General features: G+C 41.3%; 1 protein-coding gene and 1 pseudogene across 1 annotated transcript in view; both read left to right on the top strand.

Annotated features, from left to right (window-relative positions):
• LOC142312873 (uncharacterized) overlaps positions 1-24892 on the top strand; it is a 346266-nt gene that overhangs the window by 176327 nt on the left and 145047 nt on the right. The gene's annotated exons all lie outside the window — the stretch shown is intronic.
• The window catches only part of LOC142312066 (uncharacterized), an 89205-nt pseudogene continuing 70519 nt past the window's right edge, over positions 6207-24892 (top strand).

Below are 24892 nucleotides of genomic sequence, written 5' to 3'. Positions count from 1 at the left end.
GAAATACCCAATCTATCAAAGCATAAAACAAACTTAATCTGATTGGTAAACTACGTAAAGAGAATAAAAATAAAATGCCAGAATTCAGTTTTTTTTGGTTGCCACTTCATTGTAACAAAATGCTGTAACTCCGGTGCTCCATGCACTAACCGTCAGGGACGCCGAAGTATTCTCCACCCAGTTATCCTTCCACTCACCTTCTGTGTCTGCGGCAGCTCCTGGCTTCCAGGGCCTCCACAGGGGCAGCACGTGTACACCTGATGTGTAGCCAGCCTATCGATAGAGTACCAGGTAACAGCTGATGTGTTCTCAACCTGTCACTGAGGAGTACTGGGTGATGCCTGATGTGTTCTTAGCCTATCAATGGGCAGTATTGTGTAATGCCTGATGTGTTCCCAGCTTATCACTGGGGAGTACCAGGAAGGAGCTAATACTTTGTGCAAAAGCCTTTATTGGTGATGACACCTTCAAGATGCTGCATGTATGGAGAAACTAGTCTTTTGTATTGCTCAGGTGTGATTTTAGCCCATTCTTCCACACACTCTTCAATTCCTAAAGGTTCCATAGGCTCCTTCTATGAAGTCAGAGGTTTAGTTCCTTCAATAAATTCTCTATTGGATTCAGGTTCGTTGATCAACTCTGCCATTATAGCAGATTTATTTTCTTTTGTCTGAAACCAATTGAGAGTTTACTTAACTGTGTGTTTGGGATCATTGTCTTGCTGAAATGTTCACCCTCATTTCATCATCATCATCCTGGTAGATTGCAGCAGATTTTTATCAAGAATGTTTCTACATTTGTCCAATTACCTGACGTTTGCCAGTGCCATATGCTGAAAAACAGTACCACACCATGATGTTCCCACCTCCAAACTTCTCTGTTAATATGCTGTTTTTGGGATGATATGCAGCGAGTAAAACAGGAAGGTCCAGCTCAAATGAACAATTTCTTCCTTATTGCTTGGAAAGTTCAAGTACACGGCACATCAAACATTCACAAGAAAACTGCTTTAATAGTGTATGCATCAACACGTTTCTGGTGTGTTTCCACCCTTAATTATGAGGTTTTCTGTGAATGTTTGACGTCTTGTGTACTTGAATTTTCCTAGCAATAAAGAAGAAATTGTGCATTTGAGCTGGACCTTCCTGTTTTACTCATTCAATAATCGGGTTGTGGCAGGGCCTCTGTCCGGGCTCTGAACAAGGAGTGGATAATGATAATGGCGAACTAGACTTACTGCTACTACTATACATGATATGCAGTGACTTTTGGCCTCTAAACATGGTGTGTCTTATGGTATCCAAAGCATTAAATGTTGGTCTCATCCTACCAGATTATATTCTTCCAGTATGCATGTCCATTATATATCAAAAATAGCCTGTAGATTTACAAAAATGACAAACAGAAACAGACATAAATACTATTGCACAGTCCATATATACAAAACATAGAAGCATTTTAGCAAACCGTCACTAGAGGGCGACAATACACCCCCCTGATGATTGCTCCTGTGTGTGAATTACCATTGGATATACATGTGTTGCTTCCATTATATCTCCAACCAAGCTGGACAAAGATGATATAGGTTGTGGACTATGTACCGTATTTTTCGCTTTATAAGACGCACCTGATTATAAGACGCACCCCCAAATTTGGTGAAGGAAAAGAGATTTTTTTTTTTCAATGTTAAATGGGGTCCATCTTATAATGCCAGTGTCCGTCTACAAATCATATAGGGTATATGTCCCTCATAGCCCCCCATCTTAAAATTATCCCCCCTTAATCTGGATATGGCCGCCTTATATTGAATATAGCCCCCTTGTGCTGGCACACGTCCCCCTGTGCTGTCCATGGCCCCTATAGATGGCACATCTCCCCTGTGTTTGATATGGCCCCCATACAGCTGCCCATGGCCCCTATAGATGGCACATCTCCCCTGTTAGATATGGCCCCCATACAGCTGCCCATGGCCACTATAGATGGCACATCTCCCCTGTGTTTGATATGGCCCCCATACAGCTGCCCATGGCCCCTATAGATGGCACATCTCCCCTGTTAGATATGGCCCCCATACAGCTGCCCATGACCCCTATAGATGGCACATCTCCCCTGTGTTAGATATGCCCCCATGCTGCTGCCCATGGCCCCTATAGATGGCACATCTCCCCTGTGTTAAATATGCCCCCATGTGTGCTGCCCATGGCCCCTATAGATGGCACATCTCCCCTGTGTTAGATATGCCCCCAATGTGTGCTGCCCATGGCCACTATAGATGGCACATCTCCCCTGTGTTAGATATGCCCCCCATGCTGCTGCCCATAATAAAATAAAACACTCTTTCCTTACCTCCTCAGCGCTGTCCCTCCTCGTGTCTCCCTCCTCGCAGTTATGTTCTGGCTTCCTCTACTTCCTGGTTCTTGCTGCTGGTCATGTGATCGGCACGGCAGAGTGATATCATCTCTGCGTGCCTTATCACAGACAGCAGCAGCAGGAGACCGGGAGATCAGCGCTGGAGGTAAGCAAAGCTTTTTTATTTTACTATGGGCAGCAGCACGGGGCCATATCTAACACAGGGGGATCATGTGTGATCAAAGGAGGGCACAGGCAGATATAATATACCCCGCTGCCCCAGCCCCTCAGCGTGATGCAATTTCAGCACTCCCATATACACCCCCCCCGTATATTCTGTTTATAAGACACACCCCCCTACATTCCCCCAAAATTTGGGGGAACAAAAGTGCGTCTTATGAAGCGAAAAATACGGTACCTGTAATACTGCACATTATTGACCAGGTCCCCCCGTGTAGTACTGGGCTAATCCCTGACCTTTCTCAGAACTATCCTTACCCCACAAGGCAAGATCTTGCATTGAGCCTGAGATTGAGTAAGATTCACAGTCATCTTATGTTTCTTTCATTTTCTAATAATTGTGCCAACAGTTGTTGCCTTCCCACCAAGCTGCTTGCCTATTGTCCTGTAGCAAATCCCAGCCTTGTGCATTTCTATAATTTTGTCCCTGGTATCTTTAGACAGTTCTTTGGTCTTAGCCACAGTGGAGAGGTTGGAGTGTGATTGAGTGTGTAGACAGGTGTCTTCTATACAAGTTCAAACAGGTGCAATTAATACAGGTAATGAGTGCAGAGTATGAGGACTTCTTATAGAAAAAATAGCAGGTCTGTGAGAGCCAGAATTCTTGCTGGTTGGTAGGTGATCAAATACTTATTTCATGCAATAAAATACAAATGAATTATTTAAAACTCATAAAATCTGATTTTCTGGATTTTTTTGGGTGTGGGATTCTGTCTGTCACAGTTGAAGTGTACCTACGATAAAAATTACAGACCTCTCCATTCTTTGTAGGTGGGAAAACGTGCAAAATGGGCAGTGCATCAAATACTTATTTTCCCCACTGTATATACATTGCACAGTACTATGCCTCCTGTCCTATATACTGAGTATTCTGTATGCCTTAGCGGTCTGTGGGCCTTACAATGGCGCTTGTCTTTCCTAGTGGGTGTTGTCTTATGGGGTATAGTACACTTCCGTAAAATATATTGTACTTATGTGAATTTTGGGCCAGTTGTCCAGAAAAATTGAATAGTGGGTTGGCGACCTTGCGACTTGGCTCCGTACATGTCTTCGTACACACACAGCTCTGCACCATACACCTCGTACACACACGGCTCCGCTCCGTACACCTCGTACACGCACGGCTCCGCTCCTTACACCTCGTACACACGCGGCTCCGCTCCTTACACCTCGTACACACGCGGCTCTGCTCCGTACACCTCGTACACACACGGCTCCGCTCCTTACACCTCGTACACATGCGGCTCTGCTCCGTACACCTCGTACACATGCAGCTCTGCTCCGTACACCTCGTACACACGCGGCTCTGCACCATACACCTCGTACACACACGGCTCTGCTCCATACACCTCGTACACATGCGGCTCTGCTCCGTACACCTCGTACACACACGGCTCTGCTCCGTACACCTCGTACACACGCGGCTCTGCTACATCCACACTGTAAACCTCTCCTGACCCCACACATAAACTTCCCCTCATCCAGCCCCATGACAACCAGCACAGCAGAGTCCTGCATACACTGAGGAGCTGATCATGTGACCCCTGACTCCTCCCCTCCATGTGACATCATCACAGGTCCTGTAAGCACTCTTCATATAGCAGCTATGTTAGCGGAAACCCTGCCCCTTCTGGTCACATGGGCATGACGTCAGCAGAGGTTCCTTAGCCCACTGCAATGTAGCATCTACCATAGAGGTATGTGGAGATTCCCCATTACTGGGTGCATTAACCCCCTCAGTGCTGGTAACATCCTATTATCGTTCCCATGTACCTCACTTATGGACGTCTCTTCTCTTTCTCTGGAGCTTCTGTTATTTCCGCTGATGTCGCCGTCTGTGGGATATTTATGGGTCGTATTTAATAGAAGGCTCTGGGGATATGTAAATTATTTGGGTTTATTCCTTCTCTGGGGACAGAAAACATCAGTGATTCCCTTATTGATCCTCCCAGTGTCCTCACTCCCGGTGCCCTGAGCAGCTCCTGTACTGATCATCTCCACCACCGTCCGTGTAGATGGCGGATTCTGGTGGATGGACATAAAGTATATGGTGTTCAGGCCACGCTCCATCTTTATGACCCGTATCCGGCTTTCACCTTCTCCACTGTCCTTGGCTTCTGATATCGGGGATATGTAATGTGGATTTCTGTCCCCATATCAGACCCAGTCACAACAACACCGCACCAAGACCTCCAAATAATGCAGATACCTGGTAGAAAAGCAATGGAGTCACTGTATGATTGGATGGTCCAGCGTTGATGCCCTATTGTTTTCTTTAGTCTTTGTTTACGTCAATGCAATGACAATATTGGTTGCCATGGTGATGCCATTATATACAGTCATGGTCAAAAGTGTTGGCATGCAAAATCCTTTGGTAATCTTCAGATTTCATGATATATTTCATAAAGTCAAGCCACCCAGTGCCAAGAAGCAGCAAAACAACCCTAAAAACATCTTTGAATCTTCACCATATTTGACTGTTGGTACTGTGTTCTTTTCTTTGTAGGCATCATTCCATTTTCAGTAAACAGTAGAACGATGTGCTTTATCAAAAAGCTCCTACTTGGTCTTATCAGTCCCCAAGACGCTTTCCCAGAAAGATTTTGGCTTACGTACATTTCAGCAAACTGCAATCTAGCTTTATTATGTCTCTATGTCAGCAGTGGGGTCCTCCTGGGTCTCCTGTCATAGCATTTCATTTAATTCAAATGTTGACGGATAGTTGGCACCGATACTGATGCACACTGAGCCTGCAGGACAGCTTAAATTTCTTTGGAACTTGATTGGAGCAGCTTATCCACCATCCCGACTCCTGCATTGCAAACTTTAATAATTTTTCTCTGCCATCAATGTCCAGGAAGATTAGCCACAGCACAATGGGTTGTAAATTTCTTGGTTATGTTGTGAACCATGGACCATGAAACATCGCGATCTCTGGAGATGGACATGTAACCTTGAGATTGTTGATATTCAACAATTTTGGTTCACAAGTCCTCAAACAGTTGTCTTCTCCTTTTTCTGTTCTCCATGCTTAGTGTGACACAGACAGACACACAAAGATTGATTCGACTTCTCTTTTTTTCTGATTTCAGATGTGATTTCCATGTTCCCACAACTGTTATTTGCCACAGGTCAGTATGAATGAACATCGCATGCTTGAAACAAAGTATGTAAAATTTTGTCGAAATTGCCTTTTTTGTGTGTTGTTCCAATACACACATAGGAAGTAAACATGTGTATAACAAAACATGATTAATTGCAGTAATTTTCTGTTAGAAATTTTCAGTTCATTTTCACGAAAAATTTCAAGGGTGCCAACACTTTCAGCCATGACTATATGTGATGTGACTAATATACTCCATCATGGTTTATAGAGATTATGTGCCCTACATGCTGCCATCACCACTATCAAAAGAGATTAGTCATAATGTTCATGTGAAGGAGCTGCCTTGATAAAATGTTAACTTTTCTAGTCCATAAAAAGACAGAGAAAGAATACAATATCTACACATTATATATCTTCTATGTTGTATTATTACATGGGATCTTTCTGATGTTACATCATCATCATCTCCTCATTCAGGTCCCTACAATATTGGATCCTCTCAGATCTTCTATGGAAAAGAATTTTACTAATTGACCGGTCAAGGATGGATAGGAACAGGGACAAGATGGTGGAAAGGCTATTACACCTCACCCTAGAGATACTCTTCCGGCTTACTGGAGAGGTGAGAGATTCTGATGACGTCACATTACTTCATTCTTATCTATGGGAATAACAGATGGACAGAACTGGAGAGGTGAGGACTCTGGAAATGTCTGTAGTGAGATTTATTAATGTGTCTCTCCATAACCAGGATTACACAGTAGTGAAGAAGACCTCTAGTGAGCGCTGTCAGGACCCTGTGTCTGAGGGATGGGGAAGACCCCTGAGCCCAATCACGGGGCCTCCACCTCACCCCCTGATACATGAGGACATCAATGACCAGAAGATCCTAGAACTCACCTACAAGATGATTGAGCTGCTGACTGGAGAGGTGACACTGCTGGGAATGCTGGGACATTATACATTAACGCTATGAAGGGATCGGGGGTGACGGTATCATTGTATGTGTCAGGTTCCTATAAGGTGTCAGGATGTCACCGTCTATTTCTCCATGGAGGAGTGGGAGTATTTAGAAGGACACAAAGATCAGTACAAGGACGTCATGATGGAGGATCCCCAGCCCCTCACATCACCAGGTAATAGACAGGACTAAATACACAAAGCCTATAATTATCTGTATGTAAAGAATGAATTCAGTCCCTGTATGTGTTTCCTCCAGTTCTATCCAGTGAGAGGACAACACCAGAGAGATGTCCCCGTCCTCTTCTTCCACAGGACTGTAACCAAGAAGATCCTGATGTTCCTCAGGATCATCAGGTAGATGGAGAGAATGTGATATGAAATCTCCTTATGATGTGTAGATGGCTGTGAAGGTCTTATGGTCAATTGTGTATTATATACTAAATGACCAGTCTACTAGAAACACCAGCATTTACCAATTGAAATTTTTTCTGTATAAAAATTAGACTTATGACAGAAAATGAATTGATCAGTTATTGCAAAACATTACACTGTGACGTTTTGTTTATGTAACAACATTGACAGACATACCAAAGAGAGCTTCATACCTGGTACACAGAATTCTGGTCAATCCTCCTTCCTGGCATCTTCGATCTCTGCAAAATCCCCATTTACTCTTTCTTCATTCTCTTCTTAATGCACAGTGGGGCTTCACAAATTGGCTGTACTTGAACATTGCCACCCTGACGTGCGGTAACGTTTGTGGTCTCATTGGCAAAATCTTCGCAAATGGCCCACTTACCCAGGGAACACTCATCTCTCCATAGCCATCAGGAGTGTCTAAATATCCGATGCCTTTTATGTGAATCAGAAACTGGGTCTGAAACTTTCTCCTGCCTTCAGCAACAGCACCATCTTGAGAATTCTTGGGATTCTGGATAGCTGAAGTCTGGGGTAAGGAAGCCATACTTAGAATTACTTACAGAAAGAGTCAAACTCGCTTGCTACTGTGCTTTATTGGATCCAACAGGGCATTGCTACCAAATACTATTCTTTAGCACCAAAAGGAGTCGGAAAGTTACATCTTCCATTTTTAATTCTGTGAGGATTCTCCCGAATTTTCTGAAATACTCTCACAACATCTAATGCCATTAGTTAGTATAACATCAAGCATTTTACACAGGAAAAGGAATTTTGATTGAGAACGGTAGTGCTTGATATTACAGGCATATGGTATAGATGTCTTAACCAAAACAGAAAAAATGCACAAGAATTCTTTTTTAACCATAAAAAATAATTTTATTAAGTCATATTTAAAATAACACCATAAAATAGCAGAGGCTCCACAGAAGGTCCCACTTCAAAACACCCAGCTGAATATTAATTACAATAGTATATTATGTTATAAAGTATATAAATTTGGCTAAGGGTAGTATAGTTAATAACATCAGTTAACCCCTTCAGCCCCGGGGCACTTTCCGTTTTTGTTTTTTGCTCCCCTTCTTCCGTGAGCCATAATTTTTTTATTTTTCCGTCAATCTTGCCATATGAGGGCTTGTTTTTTGCGGGACGAGTTGTACTTTTAAATGAAACCATAAGTTTTACCATATGGTGTACTGGAAAACTGCAAAAAAAGTGTGATGGCACAATAGTTTTTGGGATGTTTTATTCACGGTGTTCACTATATGGTAAATCTGATGTGTGGGTATGATGCCTGAGGTCGGTGCGAGTTTGTAGACACCAAACATGTATAATTTTACTTGTATGTAAGGGGTTAAAAAAATTCACAAGCTTGTCCAATAAAAGTGGCGTACGTTTTGCACCATTTTCCGAAACCCGTAGAGTTCTCATTTTTTGGGATCTATGACTCAGTGATGACTTATTTTTTGCGTCTCGAGCTGAAGTTTCTAATGGTACCATTTTTGCGCAGATGCTACGTTTTGATCGCCTATTATTGCATTTTGCGCAAAACTAGAGGCGACCAAAAAACGTTATTTTGGCTTTCGGAATTTTTTTGCCACTACACCGTTTACCAATCAGATAAATTGATTTTATATTTTGATAGATCGGGCATTTCTGAACGCGGCGATACCAAATATGTGTATATTTATTATTTTTTTAACTCTTTAATTTTCAATGGGGGGAAAGGGGGGTGATTTGAACTTTTAGGGGTTTTTTTTCTATTTTTTAAAACTTTTTTTTTTTTTATTTTACTAGTCCCCCTAGGGGTCTATAGCGATCAGCAATCCGATCGCTCTGATCTATCTGCTGATCACAGCTATATAGCTGTAAACAGCAGATACGGTCACTTCCTGATTCATTCGGTTCCGGGCCGGGTAAAAACGAAAGTGAAACGTCATAGCTGCAGGCGTCATCACATGACCCTGTGCTACCATGGCAACCACCGAACGTCACGTGATCACTCACGAGACTTCCGGTGGTTGCGGCGGTAGGTGAAAATCTTCACCGCACGTATATACATCTCGCTGCCAGACTTTGTCAGCGAGATGTAGGGGGTTAATGTTACGGGTGGAATGCGATTCCACTCGTAACATGCAGGCACACGTCAGCTGTTGAAAACAGCTGATATGTGCGCCGATCGCCGCCTGCCCGCGGCAGGGGGCGGGGCTTAACGGGACACGCTCCATGACGGATAGATCAGTCCATGGTCGTGAAGGGTTTAATAAGCATACATTATATAAATAACAATATACAGCAACTAGGACAACAATATAATATGATTCACCTTTTACTAGTATGATGTAATAATGACAGGCTCAAGGATCTAAAGTGCACTTTGCTGTAAATACTACATATGGAAGATATAAATAAGGCTGCTTTGAAGCACAATATTATTAGTATTAGAAAATGCAAAAATAATACCAATAACACAATAAAGGAATATAAATATAGCAGCTTAATAAAATATTTCCTATTTATGTGGTATCACTCTTATATAGTCTCTGTAGGGTCACATATGTCCAAAAATAGAACAAGTATATGTAGTTCCTTTATATAACAATCACATTACAGAACATTGGAAGCTCCGTCTCCAACATTCCAAAATTCTCATTGCTTTAGAAAGGAAAAACTTTGTACTAACCTAGACGGTGGTGTGATCAGAAGTAGGGACCCGCGCCCCGATGCGCGTTTCCCTCCCGTTTCCTCAGGAGGCGTGTGGACTAATACAAGGGGGGAAATCTTACCTATTTATACAGGGCTTGAAGGCATCTAAATAACTGCAGCTGTGTGTGGATCCCGGAGAGTGCCGTTGCTCATTCAGCGTGTGCACAGGCGGCGGCGCGCAAAGGAGATGATGTAATGTCCTCTTCTTCTTTTCCGGCTGATGAGATGCAAGCCATCCACGGGTACCATGGCAACCAAATGCCGCTATAGCTGTGCATGTGCAAATGCAATCACCTTTGCCATACTGAGAGAAGAGGAATCTCAGGCGCCAGCTACGCATGCGCACCGCAACAGATCTCTAGGGGTAATTACAACATTATCAAAAGGAAGAAAAGCATTGCGCTTATCAAGGCATACTGTATATCAGGAGGTTGTATATACCCATGTGTAATTACCTTAATGAAGGAGGACATCTACCAACTACATAATGCTACAATATAGGAGGAGGAAAAAATCCGGCATTCAAATTGCATAAAATCCAGAATTATTAGAAATTCTCTTAGAAAACTTTAATTTCATAAAAAAAGGAAAATGCAATAGAAGGAATATCCAAGTTCACACACAAACGCGTTTCGGATCTACGTGTCTTTATTCATTGTATAAGTAAAACCATATGCCCTCATATCCTGCCAATCACATGTCAGTCAACAACCAATCACAAAATATCTCCCCACAGGTCCTGAAATTATCCCAAAAATATAAACTCAAACATATCCTGTTATTAATTCAATCATAATGAAGTATAATGTCATGTCTTTTATTCAATCTCTGTGGTATCCTGCTTTGTTAGCGGTAAATCCACAAAGACTCACGATTGAGCAAACTCCTGCCGGTAATTTAACCTTTTCAGTTCCCTGAATCTCGCACATGCTGATATCACCACCATGTATTGTAGAAAAATGCCTAGTGGTAGCGGAACATTTGACTGTGAGATTTTTGCCGCATCAGAGACACCTGTCCAATGCAGTAAAAAAACTTAGTCAAATGTTCCTTTTCTTAGATCCCCAGCCATCACAGTGCCTAAATATTAATCTTATAGAACATCTCTGGGTTGTTCAGAGCATGTTAGTACCTTTATCTACTTTAAGGCTTCTTGTTCTCATGCGACAATAATTGTGCAGAACTACAGTGGCACCCCGCTTAACGAGTAACCCAGTTAGCGAGTATTTCGCTTACCGAGCAAAGCTTGCTGTAAATTTGTAACTCAGTGTACGAGCAAGCTTTGCCGAATGAGCAAAATACTCACCGCACACACTTCCGGTTCCGTACATCCATCACGCTCTAACCCGCTCTTGCAAACCACACAAACACACACAAACTCGCACAAACAAGCCCGCGCACACACACATATTATGCTTACCCTACCTTCCGTCCCATCGCCGGCCTCATGGTTCTTGTAGTTTGCCGGTACAGGATGTGTATCAAGTAACCATCGCGACGAGGGAGGAACCTGCTCTGGCAGCGGAAGTTTCTCCCTCGTTGCGATGGTTACCCGATACACATCTTGTACCGGCGAACTGCAAGATCCATGACGCCGGCGATGGAATGGAAGGTACACATATTATGCTCACCTTACCTTCCGCTCCATCGCCTGCCTCATGGTTCTTGTAGTTCGCCGCTACAGGATGTGTATCGGCAACCATCGCGACAAGGGAGGAACGTCCGCTGTCAGCCACTACTCAAAAGGCAGCACGCTGGTCAATCAGAGGCGAGCTTCTCCTGCCTTTGACGTCAGCGCTCTGGCAGCAGACGTTTCTCCCTCGTCGCGATGGTTACCCGATACACATTCTGTACCAGCGAATTACAAGAACCAGGAGGCCGGCGATGGAACGGAAGGTAAGGTGAGCATAATATGTGTGTGTGTGCGTGTTTGTGTGTGTTTTGTGTTTGTGTGGAATTGCACAATAGGGGACCAGGATGGGACATTTAACAAGTTGTGGAACAAATTGTCTGCATTGCAATGATTTCCTATGGTAAATCTTGCTTTGCTGAATGAGTAACTTGGTTATCAAGCAGACTCCCAGAACGGATTGTTCTCGTTAACCAAGGTTCCACTGTATTTCAAGAGCAAGTAGAATAAATGATGCGCTGAATTGCTGAAGTCCTGAAAGCCAACTCAATATTAGATAGCAGAGTTAGTGCAAATTGATTCACAGAAACTAAAGTATGGATGGGAGCCCTGAGGACCGCCTACTACATGTCAGCCTCCATGGCTCTGCTATAGATCAGCTGATCTTAACGACTTCAGATGTGCATTTTGCTGCACCAATGATGTTACGCTAGGCCGGCTAATTAAAAGAGGAGCCACGGATGCCTTCGGGTAAGTGGCAGTTCCCAGGACTCTGGAGCCATTTATTTCTGATTTGGCTGATGAATCAGGTACTGCAATTTGATTCACGCTAGCTTTACTAGATGGGTGTCTGTAATAAAGTGTCCATTCAATGTATGTTTTGGTGGACATATACAGGATAAAGCTGATCATAGACATTAGATGTTGTCTGGCTCTTTCCACAATTTCTGGTTATGTAGACTGCTGGTTACAATTAGAAGCAGACAGGTTGAATGTACGAGTATACCGAAGACCTGCAGATATTTCACAACTATCATTTAATTATGTCGTCATTTATGGTCATCGTGTTAATTTATGACCTTCCCTGCTCTTCAAAATCCTTTCTTAAAACTTCTCCATTTGTCTGTGACTTTTCTAATATTTGTTTCAGGGTGAAGATCTGACCCATATTAATACTACAGAGACATATGTGAGGGGTGATGAGCGGAGTAAAGAGGAGATTCCTACATATGACTACCCAGGTGAGAAGTCAAAGATTCTAAGTCACTTGGCTTGTAGAATTAATAGTTGGCTATTTTAAATTTATGTTCACACAGAGTTTTGTATGTGGATTTTATACTTAAACATTTTACAATTAAAAAACACAACACTTTCTTACACGCGTTTCTTTTCAGCCATAGCATGATTTTCAGCTGTTGTTGAAGACTTAAGCCCCTGTCACATTTAACGACTTTCCAGCGATCCCGACAACGATATGACCTGATAAGGATCGCTGGTAAGTCGCTACGTGGTCGCTGGTGAGATGTCAAACAGTAAGATCTTCCCAACAACGCAGCAACAATACAGCGACCATAGCGACCTGTATAACGATCTCGGTGGTACGTGTCTGAGCTCTGAGTCGTCAAAGAGGTCATTGGTAAGGCGTCAAACACACCAATGCATCCTGCCCAGCAGGACCTTGATAATCAAAAAATGGTCCAGGCCATTCCAACATGACCAGCGATCTCACAGCAGGGGCCTGGTCGCTGCTATGTGTCAAATGTAGCGATATCGCTGGCGAGGTCGTTGTTGCGTCACAGAATCTGTGACTCAGCAGCAATCTCGCTAGTGATATCGCTATGTGTGAAGGTACCTTAACTTTTGTGTTCACAGTCCTATCTAACACCGGACCCTGTGCTCTGTGGGTGTCTGTAAATATACTATTGAAATTTGGTAGTAATGGGAATTTGAACATATTACCTCTGCTATAGAAGGCACACACATTACCAGTCATCCACAGCGTGCACTGTACTGTAAAAGAGGATTTTCTCAGCCTAAAAACCTCAATAGCATTCTTCTTTACAAGAAAAATACAATAGTCTATACAGATATCTCTACATGCCAGTACAATGTAAGGCCTTAAAAGTAATTGTCAGAGTTTTCTCTGTGGATCCATCATTAAAAATCAAGATGCAAATTCAATTACAATAAAGATGGTCATAATTTGTATCCATGTAATTGTAACAATCTGTACAACGCTATGAACACTATATTTATGGTGAATGGGAAATTGCGTGAATAATAATATCGCAATTGTTTTTATCCAGAAAGCAACCACACGCTCAATCAAAATGATGATTGAGACAATACAAGTGACAACATCAATATTAAAGATAAAAATATATTTTTAATGAAAAAATGTTAATAAAATCTCATGTTAAAATAGCAAAAAATGCTTCAAAATGATATCTAAAAGGGTGACAGGCTATGACATGATATGGTATGTTGTTTTGCAAAAAATGCCAATATTACAAAAAAGTCCAGCAAGGAAAGGTTAGGCTAAGTTCACACTTCCGTTGTTTTGCATCAGTCACAATCCGTAGCCTTGAGGAATTACGGTATCCTGCAAAATATTTTGCAGGAATCCTGTTTTTCCCCATAGGCTTCTATTAGTGACGGATTGTGACTGATGATGCTGCGTTGCATCCGCTGCGTCGCGGTCAGTCGTTTTTTAACTGACCGCCGGGCGGGAGCAACGCAGCATGTAACGTTTTTTGAGCAGCGCAATCCGTGGGATTTCGCTGCGCATGCGCTCTCTGGCTCCCCGCCCCCGTAACCAGGATAAACATCGGGTAACCAAGCAATGCGCTTTGGTTAGTTACCCGATATTTACAGTGGTTACGGGTGCAGGGAGCCCGCGCTAAGCTAGTATCCAAGATAAATATCTAGTAACCAAGCAAAAAGTGCTTTGCTTTTACCCGATATTTACCCTGGATACAGTGTGCAAGGAGGCCGACACTTCACCACTCGGCTCCGCCCCCTCCCGCACTCCGCATGTGTACACACACACACTCACACACACACACACACTCACTTGTCCCCAGCCCTGAAGTCCCCGCGGCACTGACGTCCTCAGCTCCACGGCTCCGCTCGGCTCCGCCCCCTCACGCTCCGCCCCCTCCCGCACTCCGCATGTAGACACACACACACACTCACTCACCTGTCCCCAGCCATGCAGACCGCAGCATGGACGTCCTCAGCTCCGCCCCCTGAACTCCGCCCCCTGAACTCCGCCCCCGCACACAACGGAGTCCGACAAAGAAATTCTTTTCTTTGTCACCGTTGTCATCCGTTGTACAACCCATCAGTCACATGCGTCAAGCAACGCATGTGACTGATGCAAAACAACGGAAGTGTGAACTTAGCCTTAGCTATTAACAAAGGTGAGCAATTGAATGGAGATTTAATACCAAAAATAATAATACAATGCCACAAAATATTAACAGTGAGCAAGGGTAAAAGAATGCATACCAACAAATAGTAAATGCTACAATCCTAACTTAAAGGGAATCAATCACCAGGATTTTCATATATAACCTAAAGCCAGTGCTATACTGGCACTATCAGGCTGATTCTACACATACCTTTAGTGGTCAGCTCGGATATTTAGGTTTTGAAATCTAAGAAAGTAAAGTTTATAAAATCGGCAGCTGCTTGAGTGACAGCAGCTGAGGATCAGATAATAGCTGGGGAGTATTCATAGTTATCCCCTTCCTCTGTTATAATTAGCATAAATATTATACAAGCAATGTAATTTTTAACTTCCAGGACCTGTGGTGAGATCACAACCATGTGACCAGAAGGAGCAGGGCCTCAGCCAACAAAGCTGATATCAGGAAGCAATATTTTCCTATTGGGTGAGGCCCCGCCCCTCCTGGTCACATGGGTATGACCTCACCACAGATCCTGGAAGAGAAAAGTTACATCGATTATATAATACTTATGCTAATTCTAACAGGGGGAAGGGATAACTATGAATATCCCCCACCCAGATGTTATCTGCTCCTCAGCTGCTATCACTCAAGAAGCTGCCGATTTTATAAACTTTACTTTCTTGGATTTCAAAACCTATACATCCGAGGTGACCACTAAAGGTATGTATAGAATCAGCCTGATAGTACCAGTATAGCAGTGGCTTTAGGTTATTTACGAAAATCCTGGTGATTGGTTCCTTTTAAACCAACACTTGGAGTTAAAAAAGAGTAACATAATGATATAATTAAAAGATATAACAAATGCTCATAGTTTCCTTTCTAACCACCCGCTGGACCAAACAGCCTGATGCCCCTCACCCCGACACGTGTTTCGCCCAAGCTTCGTCAGGGGGCGTGTCTGGCATGTAGGGCACATGAATTTAAGTAGTAAAAGTATATTTAACTTGTTTTTATCCATGTCAGGATTTAGATTGAGCAAAATACTCATACTAATCAGGCAGAACTTTTGTTTTCTGTTCTAAGAACAGACATGTAACAGAACCAAGTCTGGTCACACTGTGATCTTAAAAGAAACCAGACAGCAGTATTTACCTTTTTAACTAATTACAGTGCTGCATTTATCATTAAACATTTAATTTAATTTGTCATATTTCTAGCAACTAAAACAGGGAAGAGGGATGCACGCGGCCGGTCAAACTTGCAGTCTACACAAAGCATCAGTGGCCGCTGGGCAGTTGCGTCATTTAGGAAACATGAAAGAACTGGAGGACACTACAGAGACTATAAACATTCCTCTGTGGGTGTGATAGTGCCTTGCTGGTCTGGACTTCTCAGTAGTAACTTGATGATAGTTAAAAAGAAATATTGTCGGAAACAGACCCATGCATTCAACACAGTAGAAGTCAAATCTCAGATGTTCATAAATTTAGTAATGTGTAATAATGAGAAATGAAACAGGGAAAAAGTAAAAAAAAGTATTGAACACGCTTACTGAAATTTATTTAATACTTCATAACAAGACTTTGTTGGTGATGACCACTTCAAGATGCCTCCTGTATAGAGTAACTAGTCTCATGCATTGCTCAGGTGTGATTTTTGGACCAGTCTTACATACAAACATTCTTTAAATCCTGGAAGTTCCATGGGCTTCTTCTATGAACGCTGAGTTTTTGTTTTTTTTTCTCTGAAACCAATTAAGAGTTTCCTTTGCTGTGTGTTTGGGATCATTGTCTTGCCGAAATCCTTCATCATCCTGGTAGATGGTAGATCCTTAACTCAATTATATAAAGTTTGCCAGTGCCGCATGCTGAAAAACAGCCCCATACCATGATGTCACCATAAAGGCCTTTATAGATATGGTGTGTACTGTATTATGACATCCATAGAGTTCAATTTTGGTCTCATCTGACCAGACTATATTCTCCCAGTATTTTACAGGCTTGACTAAATGTTGTTTAATGTTGTTGTAAAACTTTAAATGTGCTTGAACATGCTTTTTGTTCAGCAATGGAGTCTTGCGTGGTCAGTGTATAGAGGCTAAGGAGGTTAAGTGCATTACTTATTGTTTTCTTTGAAACAATTGTAGCTGCTCATTCTAGGTCTTTCTGTAGCTCTCTACATGTGGTCTTTGGCTCTTCGACAACTTTTCTTATAATTATTTTCACTCCCCTGACTGGAATCTTGCGGGGAGCACTTGGTCTTATGCTGAAATGTTCTTTCTACTTCCAGATTATGGCCCCAACAGTGCTCACTGGAACCTTCAGAGGTTTAGAAATTTAGTAACCAATGCCATCAATATGTATTGCAGCAATAAGGTTGTGAAGGTCTTGAGACAGCTCACTGATTTTACCCATCATGAGATGTTTCTTGTGTGACTATTTGGTAAAGAGACACCCTTTTTATAGGCCATTAGTTGAACCAGCTGATATTTTTCGCTAGGTGGCAGGATTGCTTCTAATTATTGACAGATGACTTTCCATGGCTTTTTGCAGCTCTCTCTCTTCATGTGTTCAATACTTTCTCCATGTGTCATTTATCAGTATACAAGTGAAATGGTTTTGGTACTGTGTTAGCCAGTTGAAAAATTATTGAATGTTCTCAGTGAGAGGAATAAAATTATAATCTTGTGATACCTTTTAATGGCTAACTAAAATAACACAAAGTGATGTTACAAAGCAAGCTTTCGAGACATCTCAGGTCCCTTCATCAGGCATGGTATGACAAAATATCTGAAGAGACACAAATATATGGAAAAACAGAGCAGAGGGATGGCATAATAAAAGACATTTAAATAAACAAACAAACACTGAGCTTAGAAAGTGAATCCTTATTTAGCTTTGATTAGTGGTGTGAGAGTTTTATTGTGCCAATATCCATGTAGGATCAGAGGTCTGGTGAGTCTCTGGAATAGACTCCTCAGATTTTGTAATGGGACATAAATCCCCCTGACAGGTTGAGTCCTGTGTCCACAGAGTTAAACATGTTAATGAATTTGTATTCCCAGACCCTGCGGTGGCTCTGTGTTTTGAAGTTGCCTTTTAATATGACAACTTTCAAATGGTTTATGTTGTGTCCGGAAGCACAGAAATGTTTGGCCACAGGTAAATGGATTTTTTTGTCTGTAATTGTGTGGCGGTGAGATCTCATCCTTGCTCTCAGTGTCTGTCCTGTTTCTCCAACATAGAGGCCCCCAATAGGACATATAGTGCACAGGATTAAGTACACCACGTTGGAAGAGGAACATGTGAATGTCCCAGGAATTTTATAGCCCTTCTGTGTGTTAGGGATTAGTATCCGGTCTTTGGTCTCTACATGAGCGCAGGTTTTGCAGCTCTTTACATTGCAAGGATAAGTTCCTCTTGGTGTGTCTGAGGGCATTGAGCTTCGGATCATGATGCTCCTTAAATTAGGAGGTTGCCTGTAGCACAGCAATGGAGGATCTTTGAATATTGTTTTTACCCGGTTATCCTTGTGTAGAATATGGTGAAGTTTCTTGGCCGTTCTTCTCATTTACCTGTGCCCAAACATTTCTGTGCTTCAGGACACAACATAAACCATATGAAAGTTGTCATATTAAAATGCAACTTCAGATCACAGACCTATCGCAGGGTCTGGGAATACAAATTCATTAAAATGTTTAACTCTGTGGACTCAGGACTCCTCCTGTCAGGAGGATTTATGGCCCATTACAAAATCTGAGGAGTCTATTCCAGAGACTCACCAGACCTCTGATCCTACATGGATATTGGCACAATAAAACTCTCACACCACTAATCAAAGCTAAATAAGGATTCACTTTCTAAGCTCAGTGTTTGTTTATTTAAATGTCTTTTATTATGCCATCCCTCTGCTCTGTTTGTGCATATATTTGTGTCTCTTCAGATATTTTGTCATACCATGCCTGATGAAGGGACCTGAGATGTCTCGATAGCTGGTTTTGTAACATCACTTTATTTTATTTTAGTTAGCCATTAAAAGGTATCACAAGATTATAATTTTGTTCCTCTCACTGAGAACATTCAGTAATTTATCAGTGGTACACATAACTTGATTGAATGTATACATATGTGTATACATACACACAAGTTTGACATTACGATCAATACAATTATAGCTATCTATATACTATATTTGTTTGTGTTTATATATATTGTAATATATAATATACACCTATATACACACAATCATAATTAGATTGCCTAGTCATTTTTGCGAAACAATGAATACCATGCACGCAGAAGCCCCAAAAAAATTGTAAAATTGTAGGGCTTTTTTTTTTTTGCAGTGTTATTGCACTTAGAATTTTTTCTCCATTTTACAGTACATTGAATGGAAAAATAAATGGTGGTGGTCAAAATTATAACTAGTGCTGCTTAAAAACACAATTCTTCATAGAGCTATATCAGAAGAAGAGGAAATATTGGAAGAAGTGGAGGTATCAACAAAAACATAAAGAAGTAATGAATCTTGGAGAAAGGGATGAAAAAACTAGAGTGCAAAAATTAAAAATCGCATGGTCGGGAAGAATTTATCTACAGAAACTTAGGCAAATATGAATTTACTGAATTTTGGTGCACACAGGTGTACTGTTACCCTATGCTATCCCAACTCAGAGCTCTTCATTTTAACTTGCAAAATCAATAAACAATTGAATCGTAAAGTTCAAGATATGTAGCTGATTTATGAATGACCCAGGAACTACCAATCATGGCTCGAAGACGACACTGTTGCAATTATTTTAGATTTCTTAGTTATCCCATATTCATGTTGGAAGGCAGTGTTTCTGTTCACATATATAAATGTTTTTAAGGAGAGTATGAGACGGACACCACCTAATAGTATTGACTTAGCCCATTTATCAGTTTTTACTAAACATGTAACTTGAGACAATTGGTGTCAGGCACAGTGAAATGTGAGCCAATGAAGACAATTTCAACAAAGGAATGAGAAATTCATAGCACAATGTGGCCAACAATCCTAATCTATTAGTCCCTTCTCTGTGGTCTACTGCCTTAGTCATTTTGTAATTGAACTGCAATTATAATTTGTACAGAAATTAAATTTCTATTATATTATCTATTTTATATTATAATTTCGAGGTTGTGCAATTGAAAAATAAAATTTATTTTATTCTTAGCAGATGACTGTACCAGGAGTTCAGACGGACATCTGACATTTTCCGATTTTGCTGCAGATGTTCATGGTATCAAACCAGATACATATCAAGAGTATTACATCGTCCCAGATATGGCTCCTGAACACCACAGTAAAGATCTATTATCTGATACATTTCAGCAGGGTTTTTTTTCAGCTTCATCAAAGACCAATGTGCAAGTCAAAAGTCAAAGATGGCCTGTTGAACATCAAAGACTGCACTTACAGCAGAAAACATTTTCTTGTTTAGAATGTGGGAAATGTTTTAATCTGAAATCAAGCTTTGTAAGACATCATAGAACTCATACAGGAGAGAAGCCGTTTTCATGTTCAGAATGTGGGAAATGTTTTAATCGGAAAACAAACCAGGGAGAAAAAAAGCTCATGCATAGGAGACGCGCAGACCCAAAAATAAATATATATATATATATATATATATATATATATCACAGGGATCCTCAAAATGGTAAAGATTGATATAGAATTTTATTGAAACAATCAAGGTGACACATAAGACATACAATTAAAATCACTTAAAATACATATAAATAGAGAACCCCCACATCTCCAAGATGTAAATTATGGGGTACCGCCCTGTGTACATATGCAACAATGTATAAATCTGATCCCTAGAAAAACATATACTGGATCAATCCATAAATGTAATAACTCTTAACCATTAAGTCTATAACATAGGGACCACACCTGTGAGCTATACTGGTAGTGAGTCCAATGGGATAGCAGCTATCAATATATGACAGAACAAGAGCATGCAAATCATACAGTAATTACAATAACCAGGCATGAATCATGCAAAAAAGAAAGGAAAATCATAAAAACCCTTGTCCAGAGATCCCAAAGATGGCTCACAATCAGGTGCCCAAGTGAAAAGCTACATCAAGCTCCCAACCAGTGAAGGGCGCTACAGAAACAAGGAGGTACCCACAATAGGGAGGGATGTGGGGGACCCCACGCGTATCGCTGTGAACAGCTTCGTCAGGGGAGAGTGTATCCCTGATTGCAATTAGAACGGGTATTTATAGAGGATCACAGTCTTAATTAATTGTAAAGTAACAACTTAATTACATACCATGAGTGGTGTGCGTATTTGAGCGTGGCAGCCGGCTGTAAACATGGAAACCGGAAGTGGGAGAGGGGGTGGTTTTAAGACCCGGACCCAGCGTTATAGCTAGAAATATGTACCATGTATCTAGCCATATAATCATATAGTCATATAGTCATCCATGCTATATATCATATGTATAGAAAGCCGGTTTTCGCAGGAGAAAATAACAGATAAATAAATACTTAAGGATCCCATGTCGGCTCCGCTGTGACCGGAAATGACGTTCCTCCTTTAGGTTACCATGGATGCAGAGAATGCTAAGGTCACCACGCATGTCAGAGCACCCGGCGCTCCAGCAAAGCTGGATGTCAGATGTTAAAGTGAAAACACCGGTCAGAGGAGAGATCTCCCATTAGTATCTGGTTACAAACAGCATCCAGGGAGGATGTGTCATACAGAAATCTGAAGACATGTAAAGTAGCAGATAAAATCCGCAGGATATATAAATAGGTCAACAAGAACTATATTATAAGATAGATAAAACGGCGATAAGGAGGCATAGCTAAATGCTACACATATGCATGTACACATTTATGTTGAATGCCAGATTACAAAGAGAATATTTTTAACCCAATAGGGGTAAAGCACAGATGTACATAATATGCCCACCAAAAGGTGGCGAATCCCCATAAGATGGCCGCTATAGGTTAATTCCTGCTCAAAACACTAGTACCACCAAAAGCGGATGTATCATTTGTGGTCATATAACATCATACCCCCAATTCCTACTTATGATTGCACCCACTGAGTCGCCCCAATTTATAGTTAATCCGCCGAATTTTCAGTGGTGTGCACAACAGCCATATTTTTATAATGCCTGTGTTTTTTTTTTTTTTTGTTTTTTTTTTTTTTTTTTCCCAACCTTGGATGTACAGATATTGTACATGATACATCCGCTTTTGGTGGTACTAGTAGTTATTTTCAGCTCAGCGGGTGTTCTTTTGCTCTACATGCATGTATTTGTGACTAATAATCTTTGGGCACTTTGATACAGGATAAATCCACCTGGGTGGTACTAACTGTTTTGATGGTTTAAGAGGGATTCGAACTTTCATATTTGTGACACATGTTTTGAGCAGGAATTAACCTATAGCGGCCATCTTATGGGGATTCGCCACCTAAAGGAGGAACGTCATTTCCGGTCACAGCGGAGCCGACATGGGATCCTTAAGTATTTATTTATCTGTTATTTTCTCCTGCGAAAACCGGCTTTCTATACATATGATATATAGCATGGATGACTATATGACTATATGATTATATGGCTAGATACATGGTACATATTTCTAGCTATAACGCTGGGTCCGGGTCTTAAAACCACCCCCTCTCCCACTTCCGGTTTCCATGTTTACAGCCGGCTGCCACGCTCAAATACGCACACCACTCATGGTATGTAATTAAGTTGTTACTTTACAATTAATTAAGACTGTGATCCTCTATAAATACCCGTTCTAATTGCAATCAGGGATACACTCTCCCCTGACGAAGCTGTTCACAGCGATACGCGTGGGGTCCCCCACATCCCTCCCTATTGTGGGTACCTCCTTGTTTCTGTAGCGCCCTTCACTGGTTGGGAGCTTGATGTAGCTTTTCACTTGGGCACCTGATTGTGAGCCATCTTTGGGATCTCTGGACAAGGGTTTTTATGATTTTCCTTTCTTTTTTGCATGATTCATGCCTGGTTATTGTAATTACTGTATGATTTGCATGCTCTTGTTCTGTCATATATTGATAGCTGCTATCCCATTGGACTCACTACCAGTATAGCTCACAGGTGTGGTCCCTATGTTATAGACTTAATGGTTAAGAGTTATTACATTTATGGATTGATCCAGTATATGTTTTTCTAGGGATCAGATTTATACATTGTTGCATATGTACACAGGGCGGTACCCCATAATTTACATCTTGGAGATGTGGGGGTTCTCTATTTATATGTATTTTAAGTGATTTTAATTGTATGTCTTATGTGTCACCTTGATTGTTTCAATAAAATTCTATATCAATCTTTACCATTTTGAGGAGCCCTGTGATATATATATATATATATATATATATATATATATATATATATATATATATTTATTTTTGGGTCTGCGCGTCTCCTATGCATGAGCTTTTTTTCTCCCTGGTTGGTCTTCGCTTTTTCATGCAGGACGCAGCATCCCATTAATTGATCCATAGGCTGTGCACCCGAGGTTTTTCCAATTTCAAATTAATCGGAAAACAAATCTTGTTTCACATCAGAGTATTCATACTGGAAAGAAGCCATTTCCATGTCCAGAATGTGGGAAATGTTTTACTCGGAAAACAAATCTTGTTATACATCAAAGAATTCACACAGGGAAAAAGCCATTTTCATGCACAGAATGTGGAAAATGTTTTAAAGAGAAATCATATCTTATTACACATCAGAGGAGAAGTCACACATTTGAGAAGCCATTTTCATGTTCAGAATGTGGAAGCTGTTTTAAAGAGAAATGCAGTCTTGTTAAACATCAGAGGACTCACACAGGGGAGAAGCCATATTCATGTTCGGAATGTGAGAAATGTTTCACAGAGAAATCAAAACTTGTTAAACATCTTAGAATTCACACAGGGGAGAAGCCATATTCTTGTTCAGAATGTGGAAAATGTTTTATCCAGAAACCACATCTTGTTATACATCAGAGAAGTCACACAGGGGAAAAGCCATATTCATGTGTAGAGTGTGGGAAATGTTTTATGGACAAATCAAGTCTTGTTAGACATAAGAAAAGACACACTTTGATGTAGATATATACAGTGCCTACAAGTAGTATTCAACCCCCTGCAGATTTAGCAGGTTTACACATTCGGAATTAACTTGGCATTGTGACATTTGGACTGTAGATCAGCCTGGAAGTGTGAAATGCACTGCAACAAAAAAGAATGTTATTTCTTTTTTTATTTTTTTTTTTTAAATTGTGAAAAGTTTATTCAGAGGGTCATTTATTATTTAACCCCTCAAACCACAAGAATTCTATGTGGTTCCCCTAAAGTATTAAGAAGTATTTCAGGCACAAAGAACAATGAGCTTCACATGTTTGGATTAATTATCTCTTTTTCCAGCCTTTTCTGACTTATTAAGACCCTCCCCAAACTTGTGAACAGCACTCATACTTGGTCAACATGGGAAAGACAAAAGGAGCATTCCAAGTCCATCAGAGACAAGATCGTGGAGGGTCACAAGTCTGGCAAGGGGTACAAAACCCTTTCCAAGGAGTTGGGCCTACCTGTCTCCACTGTTGGGAGCATCATCCGGAAGTGGAAGGCTTATAGAACTACTGTTAGCCTTCCACGACCTGGACAGCCTTTGAAAGTTTCCACCCGTGCCGAGGCCAGGCTTGTCCGAAGAGTCAAGGCTAACCCAAGAACAACAAGGAAGGAGCTCCGGGAAGATCTCATGGCAGTGGGGACATTGGTTTCAGTCAATACCATAAGTAACGTACTCCACCGCAATGGTCTCCGTTCCAGACGAGCCCGTAAGGTACCTTTACTTTCAAAGCGTCATGTCAAGGCTCGTCTACAGTTTGCTCATGATCACTTGGAGGACTCTGAGACAGACTGGTTCACGGTTCTCTGGTCTGATGAGACCAAGATCGAGATTTTTGGTGCCAACCACACACGTGACGTTTGGAGACTGGATGGCACTGCATATGACCCCAAGAATACCATCCCTACAGTCAAGCATGGTGGTGGCAGCATCA

This window comes from Anomaloglossus baeobatrachus, chromosome 5, assembly GCF_048569485.1.
Source record: "Anomaloglossus baeobatrachus isolate aAnoBae1 chromosome 5, aAnoBae1.hap1, whole genome shotgun sequence".
NCBI classification, from domain to species: Eukaryota; Metazoa; Chordata; class Amphibia; order Anura; family Aromobatidae; genus Anomaloglossus; species Anomaloglossus baeobatrachus.
Note: the sequence above shows the minus strand (reverse complement) of the source record. Positions and strands in the feature narration are given on the sequence as shown.